A 13,856-nucleotide genomic window follows, 5' to 3' on the forward strand; every position below is an offset into this window, starting at 1 on the left:
GAAAATCCTAAAAATTCCCTTATTCATTCATTCCTTCATTCATTTTAATTACAAAACTCACATCTGTGCACTGTAACATTCAGACAATGCAGAAATGTATAAATAAAAACATAAATGTCTTCCATATATATGTGTACACAATTTTTAAAAAGAAAAGACTGTACTATATGTGTTCTGTAGCTAGCATTTTCCACCTAATAGCTCATGGACATCTTTCTACATCAGTAAATATGTATCTACCCACCCTTTGCATGCTTGCATAGTATTCCATTAAATTCTGTACCATGATTTAGATGTTTTCTACCTTCTGCTAATACAATATATCTGTTCAGTAAATACTTATTGAGCACCATTAGGAAAGATTAAGTAACACTCTGGACCTTGTGATGACAGGTTTATCCCAGGATGCTGTGGGACACACAGACTGAAAGGCCTGTATTTGACAGCCCACTCACAGCATCAAGGGTGTAACTAGGAAGCATGACTTGAAAAGGCCAGCTGCCCAGCTGCCTCTTCCTCCCACACAGGCCTTGCGTTTCATTGGCTAGAACAAGGCGGATCCAGGACCCCCAGAGGGAGCTTCTGGAACATAGCTGAATGGAACAAGCACTGTTTGCTTTAGATGAAGAAATCGGTTTTACGGAAAAAACAGGAAATTTCTTTCATACTTTAAGTCCTAAAATAGAATAAATATGCTGGATGCACAGGGATTTGGGGAATTTGGTTAACTTTGTGAAGTAAATCTGATGTACATATTGAATCTGACAATCTCTACGTGAGCTGTTACACACTTCTCAAAAAGGCTAGTGTTAACTATCAAGGCATGGCCACAATCAAGGAATGGTCACGTAATTATAGAACGGAGGGATGAAAGCACCTCTAAGCGTTGCTGGTCTCAAGGATACAGGAAATGGAATCTTCCTGCTCTGTTAGGGAGACTGTGATCAGGCAGCCTAGAAAACCAAGCATGGCCTGGTCCAGCCTTCCTCTCAGCCTCACTTCCAGATTTTCTCCCCGACGCTGGCCGTGGTGTTCCTCCAGCTCGGCACACTATCCCACTCTTCCTAGTGTATTCCTATTTATCCTTTAATTCTCAGCTTGATGACGTCTCTCTCTGAATCCTCAGTATCAAGTAGATTCCTCTACCTATATTCTCCAACAGCCTTTTCTTTTCCTTCAGAGAAGTTACAATTGCAGTAATATATTGGTTTGTGTGGTTATTTGTTTAGTGACAGTGGTCCTCTACTAGAAACTGTATCTGTTTTAATTCATAGCTGAATTCCTAGGGTCTGATACAAAATAACACCCAATAAATACTTGTTGAATGAACAAAAGCTTTTAGAAGGAAATCTCTTCCAACATTGTAAATATGTGATTCAAATTTACATGGAAAATATTTCTCCCACAGAAATAGCAAGACTGCACAAGATATATGTGCAAGTGTTGGTGTGGATGCACTTGTATTAGCAGAGGCTTAGAAAATGCCTACAGTATGGTTGTTGTTGTTGTTGCTGTTGCCGTTTGGTTGCTACACTATGGCACAACATTCAGTGGAATACTATGTAACCATTCAGAGGAATGACAAATATATCCATTTACTGATACGAAAAATGTCAAGGAAGAGATAAATAGGTGGAGCACAAACGATTTTTAGGACAGTGAAATTACTCTGTATGATATGAAAATCATACAGACATGTATACCTAATGACATGTGTACACATCATTATACATTTGTCAAAACCCACAGGCTCATTGATTGTAACAAATGTACCATTCTGGTGAGGGGTGTTAATACTGGGGGAGGCTGTGTGTGTATGGGGCTAGGGAGCATATGGGAAATTGCTGTACCTTCCACTCAATTTTGTTGTGAATTTAAATCTTTTGTTTAAAAAGTCTATTTTTGAAAAACTTCTTTAGCCATATATGGGGATATTTCTTTTTTATTTACACATTTATGCTTTCTGAATTTATTACAGTGCACATATATTGATTCAGTTCAGTTCAATTCAGTCACTCAGTTGTGTCCAACTCTTTGCGACCCCATGAACCGCAGCACGCCAGGCCTCCCTGTCCATCACCAACTCCCGGAGTTTACCCAAACTCACGTCCATTGAGTCAGTGATGCCATTGAACCATCTCATCCTCTGTCGTCCCCTTCTCCTGCTGCCCTCAATCTTTCCCAGCATCAGGATCTTCTCCAGTGAGTCAGCTCTTCGCATCAAGTGGCCAAAGTATTGGAGTTTCAGCTTCAACATCAGTCTTTCCAATGAACACCCAGGACTGATCTCCTTTAGGATAGACTGGTTGGATCTCCTTGCAGTCCAAGGGACTCTCAAGAGTCTTCTCCAACACCACAGTTCAAAAGCATCAATTCTTCGGCACTCAGCTTTCTTTATAGTCCCAACTCTCACATCCATACATGACTACTGGAAAAACCATAGCCTTGACTAGACGGACTTTTGTTGGCAAAGTAATGTCTCTGCTTTTTAATATGCTGTCTAGGTTGGTCATAACTTTCCTTCCAAGGAGTAAGTATCTTTTAATTTCATGGCTGCAATCACCATCTGCAGTGATTTTGGAGCCCAGAAAAATAAAGTCAGCCACTGTTTCCACTGTTTCCCCATCTATCTGCCATGAAGTGATGGGACTGGATGCCATGATCCTAGTTTTCTGAATGTTGAGCTTAAAGCCAACTGTTTCACTCTCTTCTTTCACTTTCATCAAGAGGCTCTTTAGTTCTTCTTCACTTTCTGCCATAAGGGTGGTGTCATCTGCATATCTGAAGTTACTGATATTTCTCCCAGCAATCTTGATTCCAGCTTGTGCTTCTTCCAGCCCAGCGTTTCTCCTGATGTACTCTGCATGTAAGTTAAATAAGCAGGGTGACAATATACAGCCTTGACGTACTCCTTTTCCTATTTGGAACCAGTCTGTTGTTCCATGTCCAGTTCTAACTGTTGCTTCTTGATCTATATACAGGTTTTTGTAATAAAAAAAATACTAAAGATCAGAAAAGAAAGGAAGAAACACTATTAGTCTATACGTATAGACTCTGCATCTCCATGTCCAGTAAGAGGCAGAATGTGAACATGCTCAGAGCTCTCTGACCACCAATAAAAGCATCAGTGCTTCTCCCTGAACCCTGGCAGAACCACACATTTTCACTGACAACCTCACAGAAGGAGAAGAAATCTGCTCATCTGCTGGAGATTTACTCAAACCAGGCCGTGGGAGAGGAGGAGCCTGGCACCTAGTGGGGATTGGAATCTGTGCAAGACATGCAAGGAGGTTTCTGAGCGTGGCACCCTGTTCTTTTGGCAGACTCAGATAAGGTTTTTTTTCTCATAATTATGGCATTTATGTAAAATATACAGACAATACAAAAAAGTATAAAGAAAAAATCAATAAGCTATTCCATCCACATCCTAGTTATAATATAACCTAGAGATAATAATATTTTGGTGTAAATTCTTCCAAATTTTAAAATTCATACATATATATAGACACACATGCACATTGTTATAGTGTTGTGCTCAGTTGCTCAGTTGTGTCCAACTCTTTGTGACCCCCTGGACTATAGCCTGCCAGGCTCCTTTGTCCATGGAATTTTCCAGGCAAGAATACTGGAATAGGTTGCCATCTCCTACTCCAAGGAATCTTCCCAACCCAGGAATTAAACCTGCATCTCCTGCATTGGCAGGCAGATTCTTTAGCACTGTGCCACCTGGGAAGCCCCAGGTGATATGAGGTATGCACACATCTTAGATATAATATATACCTGATTGATATATTTACTTATTTCCATTTCCTTTTAAGTGTCTTTGGACTGGAGTTTTAACTTAAAAGAAAACAAAACTTTTTATTTCGGAATAATTTTAGATTTACAGAAAATTTGCAAAGACAGAATTCCTGTCTAAACTTCACTCAGCTTGCCCTAACACCTTATAGACACCTAACAATGGTCCATTTGTCAAAACTAAGAAATTAACATTAGTACTATACTATTAACCTAAATTCAGACATTCAAATTTTATGAGTTTTTGCACTTCCGTCCTTTTTATGTCCCGGGATAGTATGTTGGATTGAGACAAAAAAGTTTTCACAAATTTCACCTGCTTCTTAAGTTTGCTCCTTTTCTTTCCCCACATGTATCACTAACCTGGGGTCACAGTGCCTTCCTTTGTTTTTCTATCACCTTGCTTTCAGGCCAGTCACTTGCTGTACTTTTGTTCTTCTCCATTGACTGCCTTTAAGGAACTCAGATATGAGATCTCTGGAAGGACTCCTTTAGTAAAACAAATCCTGCTCATTGTGAGCAGGCTGATTCCAGGAACCAGAGATTTCCCATCAGGAGACATGTCACCCAAGACAAGATAAGATCCATTGCGTTCTGGCTTCCCTCAATGTACATCTTCCCTTTCCACTGTAATTTCATCCCATGACTTCCTTGGGCATGTCACTTGGGGGCCTAAGCCTTTACCTGCCTTCTCATTCATACAATTCCTGGGTCACCTTAAAGTGCCTCTAAGATGCCTGAAGAATTTTGTAACAATCTTTGTGGTCTTTCATTTGAAATGTCTATCCAAACTTTTTACAGCCACCAAATATTGTTAGGGGAAGCTCCAGATGCCCCCTTATTTTTGACAGTCTGTATGAAAAGTTTTGACAGTAATTTTTGTTTTTTTTGTCTCTGGAACAGAAAGTTGGACAAATCTCTTCAGCTGATGGTACATCATTTCATCATTAGTAGGTAAGTGCCTCTCTTTTATTTTTTTTCTTATTCATTCCCCTAACCATTTATTTTTCTCCCTACCCCATAAGGGGCACTCACTATAATACGTGTAATGTATATCCTCTGGTATATAGGTATTCCTAAAAGATACATAGTGCTCTTTCGTGGATAGATATGACTTCAGTCTTCATAAATGGTACTGTACCATAGATTTTATTGTATTTCTTCTTTACATGACTCATGTTTTTAAGATTGCTGTGTGGCTCTAAGTACCTCTGGTTCATTGTGTCTGGTGTCTACACAGTACATCCAAGCATGCATCCACACATTTCATTGCTCCATCTCTCCAGTGATGACACCCAGGTTTGCCTCCATAAACAATTCACTGACAAATACACTTGTTTATGTTCCATTATGGGCTTGTTTGAGAGTTTTGGGGGAGCAATATACCCAAGAGTGGGATCTCTGGCTCTTAGGTCATAGCATATTTAAATTGATGGAATAGAGTCAGATGGCTTCTAGAATGGTCTACAAGTTTATACTCCACCAACAACAGTTCCCTTTTTCCCACATTCTTGCCAACACTTGGTAAGTGATATATGACTTGCCTAATTTTTGCTAATCTAATGACAAAGTGATATCATGCTTTAATTTGCTTCACTCAGAATGCTTCTAAGGTTGAACATCTCTTTACACACTTGCTAGCTCTTCTAATTTCCTTTCTATGATTTTCTAGTCTGTCCATTGCTCACCTTTCCACTGAATGTCTGGTATCTTTTCTTGTTGATCTTTGGGAGTTTTCTGTACATGGGAGATAGTAATCCTGAGTCTGTACAGATCTGACTCCTAGATACAGACTACTCTAGAAATGGGCTTGTTTTCACTTATTCCAGATATGCTCTTCCTCTTTACTGTCCACTGATAAAAACTAACCACCCTGTTGTGGTTGAACCATCATTTCTGTCCTGTGAAATCCACAACCCTGACAAGACCTTGTGCCATCAAGCAGCCCAGGCTGACCTGGGCATGTGAGTAGAGGAGGGGCATCATTTCAGGAACCTCTGAACTTGCCCATGGCCTTGAGGGGTTAGCTCTACAGCAGCTCTCACCAGCCCTGTGCATGTGTGTGTGCCAAGTCACTTCAATTGTATCCAACTCTTTGTGACCCTATGGACTGCAACCTGCCAGGATCCTCTGTCCATGGGATTCTCCAGGCAGGAATACTGGAGTGGGTTGCCATGCCCTCCTCCAGGGGATCTTTCCCACCCAGGGATCAAACCTGAGTCTCTTACATCTACCTGCTTTGGAAGGTGGGTTCTTTACTGCTAGCGTCACCTGGCAAGCCCCCTTAGCGGCCCTGGATAATAAACAAAGCAAGAGAAAGAGGAAAGAACTGGGGAAGGCTGCTACCACTAGCAACTTAAGGGCCCAAAGTTCACACATAAGTGTTCTTAGGCCAGATGAAACTAAGCAGCTTTGTCTGCAGTATAAAGTTTTCATCTACACTGTTAAATGAGAAACAAAGTGAATGGGGAAGCAAGCTGTCGAGGTATAAACTGCTTTACTCTTGATGACAACAACCTCAGTCTGTTTGAAGTGAGCCTTTGCCAGACCTAAAAGACTCTGTTTTCTCAATAACCTGATACCAGCTTCTGTCACTAGCCACGGCAGCTGCAATAAGCTGTGGGCTCCCATGTGCTATTTTTATTCCCAGTACTCATTGGGACTCACTTGGTCATCAGTAGGTTCAAAGAAGCGATCGGGGGCCTGAATGTTACCATCTACCTCACAAGAATAAATGCTATGTGCCTAAGAAGAAGGATTTTCATTAACTGCCTGGGTAAGGCTACTGCTTGCCCTCAAAACAAGGTCCTTTAGTAAAAGCTTGATCAGAGAACTCAGCTGTGGCCAGGAGGCCTCAAGAGGACTTCCTGTTCTCTCTCTTTGAATCAGAGAGGTCATGACCCAACCAGCTGCATAGAGGAGAATGGCTGCCCTTTTCAGAGAGGCCAGGCCCTTTGTGGTCACCATATGGAGGCAGGGCTCGGAAGAGGAGAGACTGAGTCATGAATCCCCACTCAGCAATAGAACATTTCTCTCCCTGGGCTCAGCTATCTTGCCTTCATACCTAAACTTGCCTCCCATTCTCAGCACCACTAACAGAACCGTTTGTTCCAACAAAGCATGGTATAAACAACCTTGAAGTCTTCAGATCTTATCTTCTTTGAGTTCCTTCTGATACCAGTGTCCTCACACTGCCCACCAGAGCATCCCACCCAACTTCCCAACCAGAGTTCTGAGTGCCACCCCATCCTCGGTCGCCTTTCACCCCCAGCCCAGCAGAGGCCGCTAGAGTGATGCAGATGAAGCCAAAGTTGGCAGGAGCCATGAAAGGAGGGCCCAGGAGCTGGCAGAATATCCTGTCCTCGAGAAGCTGAATCCCAGCACACAGCTGGGAAGGCACCCTGAGCCTCCTGCCTGGGGGTCCCCTTATCCTTCTCAAAGGTGAATATAGCACCAGACTATTTCCTTTTTGTTATTTAAAAGTGTTTACTACTTCCATTTTTATGGCTCTTGATATGTTTTTTAATTGCTAAAAAATAGTTACTAGATTGTAGCCTATTTCAAATGTTTATACTTAGCAAATTAAAACTTATGACCCCCCCGACACACACACACACACACACACACACACACACATATAATGTAGCATGTGCTTAGTTGCTCAGTCATGTCCAACTCTTTGCGACCCCATGGACTGTAGCCTGCCAGGCTCCTCTGTTCATGGGGATTCTCTAGGCAAGAATACTGGACTGGGTTGCCATGCCCTCCTCCAGGGGACCTTCCCAGCCCAGGGATCGAACTCAGTTCTCCCTCATTGCAGGCAGATTCTTTACCATCTGAGCCACCAGGGAAGCCAATGGTGCAATTGACAAACCATATGAAAATAATAATAGTTTATAGCACTCCTGGAGATAGTGAAGGACAGGGAAACCTGGAGTGTTGTAGTTCATGGGGTCACAAAGAGTTGGACACGACTTAGCAACTGAACAACAATAAGAAGAATGGTCCATTCATCAAAACTAAGAAATTAACATTAGTACTATACTATTAACCTAAATTCAGACATTATTCAGATTTTAAGAGCTTTTGTACTTTTTCTGGCCCAGGTGGTTGGTCTGGTAATGAGACAAGTTTGGGATGCATGTTTTCTGCTAATCCCGGTGAATGAGACTCCTCATTGGATATGCAACCCCACACATTTAAGGTCTGTATTTGAGACCCTTCATAAATGTGAGGCCCTAGCTAAATGGCCCTCTGATTCACTGCCCCCTCTCCACCTCCGACCACCATGGACCAAGCCATAGCGAAATATTACACGAAGTGCAGAGTGGATAAGAGGAAGGTGAGGAGGGTTCAAGAGTTACTGGTCCCCCTCCTCCAGCCCCCAACCTTCACCCTCAGTGGAGAAATGCTCTCAGTTGGCTGGAGGAACATAGCCGGCTAAGGAGGGGGAAGGCTTCTCTGTATCCGGCTGTCCCATCCCAAAGTCTCTACTCTGGTCCACTATTCCCTCCCCTTAGGCCCCAGAGCCTTTTCCTGTGTTTGTGTCGTTTTTTGTCAGAGCAGGAAGTCTTCCTGGAAATCTTCCAGAAATCCAACATCCTCCTCCTTACCCAGGGGACACTGGCCTTAGGCGTGCACCCTACTCCACCCACCCCACCTCAGCTCTGGGCTGGGACAATGATGCCAGAACAACAGGAAGTCTTCTTCCCAAGGACCCAGCATCTTGCCCTCAGGGTAAGCATCAGCCCTGGGCCTGCCTTTCTTCCTCAGCAACACTCAGAACAATAACGCCTTGCAGTAGAAAAGAACAATCAGGGAGAGAGAAAAAGGTGAAGTTTTCTAAGGAAATTAGAAAAATGTGGAAGAGTGCTAAGAGGAAAACCTAGCCTGTGTTTCCACAGTGCTGCTCTTCCTCATGTTTTTTTTTTCCACCTTGGGCCTGAAGGTTGAGCACCATGACTATCTGACCAGATCTGCTGTGTCTGGTCGGAGCTTCATCTTTTAATCTCTTCCTCCTTATTGAGTTATTAGAATCCCCATCTCATCCAGTTGTCACCAGAGATGATGAGACTAATGTGAGTGCCCAGTGAGACCACAGTGTGTTCCCTCCCCTGGGAAGGTTGCAATGTAGACCAATAGCTTGAGTGTCCTCCAGAGTCGGTGGATCCTATTCCTATGGGATGCCCCCAGAAAAGGGGGAATATGTGGTCAAATATGTTTGGAGGCAGGGAGCAAGGGGGCTTCATATACAGGTTCACAATCTTTTATCCATAATGTTGAAGCCGAAAAAGTCCTGAAAAATAAATGTTTTTTCATAACTCAGGGACAGAACCTGACCTAAATTGATGTGTAACTTTTCAGATTCTTTATTTAACCTAGTTAGTGTGAATATCCATATGTTTGGTTGCAGAAATATGTGATTACAGGGCCTCTCCCACTCTGCTGGGGATGCTATGGGATAAATCATATATTCACCACATTACCGTATTGAAATCTGAAAAATTTGGAATTCCAAATACATCTCATCCCAAGGGTTTGGGGTACTGGATTGTGAACTGTATAAATGCCCTTATCAGACCTTTATCCTGAGCATAATATATCAAGGGTTCTGAGAAACCTTGTTTTAGACAAGAAACTAACACTACAAAGCATTTCCTAAACTTATTTGGCTACAAACTCTTTTTTCCACTTAATATGAATTAATACAGAATTTTCGTGTGGATGCCTTGATATACACAGGATGTTTAGAAGAACTTAACTCTCTAAGAATGGACTCTCAGATGTAGGAAAAGGTGGATCTTCCTGAGCCCTCTTAGAACTTAGACCCTGGGGACAATTTTACCTCACTCAGCACTAAGACTATGGGCAAGATGAAAAGTTATAATGGGAAGACAGAGGCAAGGCTTTGATGATTCATATAGGCCTGGAACAGAGACAAGGCCTGCTGGAAAGCCCAGTAATTAACAGGACAGATACCTCTGTCAAGAGTCAAACCACAGAGTCAGACAAGAACCAGGAGGGAAACAGTTAAGAGTTCAGCTAAAGGTCAGAAGGGGCTTCCCAGGTGGCGCTAGCGGTTAAGAACTCGCCTGCCGATGCAGGAGATGCAAGAGACATGGGTTTGATCCCTGGGTCAGGAATATTCCCTGGAGTAGGAAATGGCAACCCACTCCAGTATTCTTGCCTGGACAATCCCATGGACAGAGGAGCCTGGTGGGCTACAGTCCATGGGGTTGCACAGAGTCGGACACAACTGAAATGAATTTAGCACACAAAGATTAGGAATCAAGAGATATGCAGGATCAGGAGACCAAGTACCCATCATGAAATATCCTGGAAACTAAGGTAATATTTTGCCTCATCCTCTGAGCTTTTACAAGTCTCCTATAAAGATCCACTTTATAGGAGTGTGAAGTTTACAGGCAGAAAGACGAGTGGGCTCCCAGCCAGTGTGTTAAGTCAGTGAGCAGGCAGCTAACCCACTTAATGTCCTCTCTTGACCAAGGTGGAAGAGATACTTGTAAGAGTATCAGATTCAGGCAATAAGGTTTGCAATATTCTTCTTGTGTCTCTGTTCTCTTGGCTGCTGCTTGTTACTGTTCGCTAAAATTATGCATTGACCAAAAATGTTGGGCTCCAGTACCAAGTGTCAGCAGGACCAGAGCTGGGAGCCCTGGCCAGTCACAATAGGCTTGTGAGGAGGTGGTCATCTTGACTAAGACCTCTTAACACTCCTGGATCTATCAGGTGGCAGGAAACTCTTCAGAGTTCTGGGTAACTCTGGGATAATTCATGATTGGTTATCCCTGAGTTCTTAAGGCTGGTGCTTGGGAGTAGCTGGAACATGCTAGGAAAACAATATGCCAGATCCATCCAGGGCTTTGATGCAATTGACCTCTGTCTCTTGCTGCTATAAGTACAAAATATACAAGTCCTTTAAAAAAAAAAGCCTTTTTTTCTAAAACTTTCACACTCAACCTCTGGCTACCTCCCTGTGTCTTGCCCTCTACAACTCATTCTCTATCTCAAGTTTTCTCAACCGTGGTGCTATTGACATTTGGGACCAGATAATTCTTTGCTGTGTATGACTGTCCTTTGTAGGATGTTAGTTACCCACCACATGCCAGTAGCATCCCCCAAGTTGTAACAACCAAAAATGTTTCCAGACATTGCCATGTGTCTCCTGAAGGGCAAAATCACTCCCTGTTGAGAACCACAGCTCTATCTGAGTGAGGAAGTAGTATGGCAGACTGAGTGGGTACCTTAGAGAGACACCAGATCTCCCCTGGTCTAGCTGTGTGCTCGGCCTTCCCTGGTGACTCAGCCGGTAAAAAATCTGGCTACAATACAGGAGATCTGGGTTTGATCCCTGGGTCAGGAAGATCCCCTGGAGAAAGGAATGGCCACCCACTCCTTGCCTGAAGAATTCCATGGACAGAGGAGCCTGGTGGGCTCCAGTCCATGGGGTCGCAAGGAGTCGGACATGACTAAGCGACTAACATACACAGCTGTGTGCTTAAACATCTATACTATTTCCTGTGTGACTCTGTAACATTTCCCATTGCATTTAACCTTTCTGAGCCTCAGTTTCCTCACTCATAAAATAGAGAAAAAATGATAGTAAATATCTTAGGCTTGTTGGAAGGATTAAATGAAGAAACTTACGTAAAAAGATTATAGTACCCTGGCACAAAAGAGCATTCCAACTCTTCTATAGGTTATTATTAACCCCTGTCCCTCAGTGCTCCACACCTGCCTTCAAAGTGACCACTAACTGATCTTAAAACTCACTTATAAAACACATTATGATTTGACCTTACCTCTCCAACTTTATTTCTCCAACACCTCCTCCAAACTCAACATTCCAGACCTATCGAGTGCTTGCAACTCCAGGGATGTAATCAAGTTTCTTTTTACGGCCCCTACAGTCTTTGCACTTGTGTTGTTCCTTATGCCTCTCTTTCTCTCTTCTCCCCTGGCTAACTCCTATGTACTCTTTGAGTTTCAGCTTGGACAGCACCAGGTCCAAGAAGGCTTCCTCTCCCTCAGTCCGGGCAAAGAAACCTTCTTTGCACCTTCCCCATCATCACTCTTGTGACATTGCATAGTCAATGCCTGGTTCTCTGTCTCAATTGCTCTCCAGACTGGAATCTCTGTGAAGCAACGGATGCTGTGTTGCTGTCTGCAGCATCTCCAGAACCTAGTACAGTGCCTTACATTCAACAGGGATGCCATAATGTTTATCCAGTCAGTGACTAACATTGTGAATTATTTTAGCACTAATATGGAAAAGGATTCTGTTTTTTCTCTTCTTTCTTGGGTTATCACGTATTATTCTTTCTGTTTGAACAGGGAGTACTTGAAAATGAAACAAAATTTAAAAGTTATGAAAGGAGAGTTAGAGAGAAGAGTAAGGCTCCCTTTCCTGTCGCCCAACCACCCACTTTCCCTTCCTAGAGACAACTACAATAGCAGCTACAGAGATGTCCAACGAATGATGCATTTTAAACAGAGCCTTTGTAATTTAACACTGTCAGGACTCCATCTTGGGCAATCAGCCAGAGTTCTCCTGATTTCCTAAATCCCACTTTACATTCTCAAGAAAATTGACTCACTGAAGCAGGAAACAAACTTTAGAAGGTGAGAAAATCTGGTAGATCCCAACATGACCACTACCCTCAAATCTCCTAAACTGCACTCATGTGTGTGCACACACACACACACAGACACGCGTGTGTTCAGGGTAAATGCAGAAGCATGGGGCTGCTCTAGGGAACCTCCCCTGGTGTGGTCACCTGCAAAGCCCAACCTTGTCCCTCACTATCTTGAGACATCTGAGTGAGTGGGAGGGCCAGACCCAGCTTCAGGCTTCCTCCTTTCTCCCCAGTAAGAGGAAGCAAAGTTCAATGCTTAGTCACTTCCCATTGGGTTGGGCTTTACCTGGGGGTCTGAGTCACACACAGGTGCCAGGGAGGAAGAGGTGCTGCCCCACATGACACATCCGCCTGCTCAGGAAGGAGAGTAGCCGTTGGGGGTTTCAAGGACCACCGCAAGCCTCATCATGGATGCTAAGAACCCCTGATGCTCTGTCAAGGACTTTACAGTCCCAGGCCAGGGGCAAGGCCTTAGGGTAGAGAATTAACAATCCAGGGCTCCTTTGCTTATCTGAGTTACAGGCACTTAGTGGGCCCTCAACGAATGTCATTTCCCTTCTCCTCTCTCTGAATTGAGGGGAAAGTCTAGGGCCTGAGGAACACCAATGAGCATGTTTGACTGGCCAAACATCTCAGTGAGCCCTATGTGACCAACCCAACCCTGGGAGAGGCTGGACTCCAAACTGGGCACCTTCACCTCTGCTTGACTTTCACTGTCCCTGAAGCAATTGTTTCCATTCCCATTAAGCTGTGCTAACTATAGTAGGTTAAATAGTGACTTCCCAAAGAGGTCAACATTCTAATCTCTGGGACTTATGAATATGTTACCTTACATGGCAAATGAGACTTTGCAGGTATGATTAAACTGAGATGAGATGTTCTTGAATTATCCAGGTAGACCCAAATAGTCACAGAGGTCCTTAGAGGGAAACAATGACCAGAGTGAGAGGAAGGGATGTAATGAAGGAAGCAGAGGTCAGAGTGATATGGGGCCATGAGCCAAAGAATGTTGGCAGCCTTTAGAAACTGGAAAAGGCAAGGAAATAGATTCTGCCTAGACCCTCCAGTCCTGCTGGTTCATTTTGGACTTTTGACTTCTAGAACTATAATACAGTTGTATTATTGTAAGGTTCTAAGTTTGTGGTCTTTGTTATAGCAAAAATTGGAAACTTATGTAGATTTTGGTACCAGAAGTAGGGTACTGATGTAACAAATACTAAGAGGCTTTGGAATTGGGCAGTAGGCAATGAATGGAAGCATTTTTAGAGGTATGATAGGAAAAGCCTGGGATGGGACTTCCCCAGTGGTCCAATGGTTAAGAACCCACCTTATAACTCAGGGATGTGGGTTCGAATCCTGGTTGGGGAACTAAGATCCCACATGCCTCAGGGCAACTAAGCC

At 43.3% G+C, this 13,856-nt stretch overlaps 1 long non-coding RNA gene across 1 annotated transcript in view; it reads left to right on the top strand.

The window, feature by feature from the left end:
* The window catches only part of LOC145536140 (uncharacterized), a 48,467-nt gene that overhangs the window by 9,673 nt on the left and 24,938 nt on the right, over nt 1–13,856 (top strand). The window contains exon 3 of the long non-coding RNA XR_014075666.1: nt 4,702–4,752. This is a non-coding gene — a long non-coding RNA (uncharacterized LOC145536140). The remainder of the gene's footprint in view (nt 1–4,701; nt 4,753–13,856) is intronic.

This window comes from Giraffa tippelskirchi, chromosome 2, assembly GCF_054371585.1.
Source record: "Giraffa tippelskirchi isolate mGirTip1 chromosome 2, T2T-mGirTip1v1.2.pri, whole genome shotgun sequence".
NCBI lineage: Eukaryota > Metazoa > Chordata > Mammalia > Artiodactyla > Giraffidae > Giraffa > Giraffa tippelskirchi.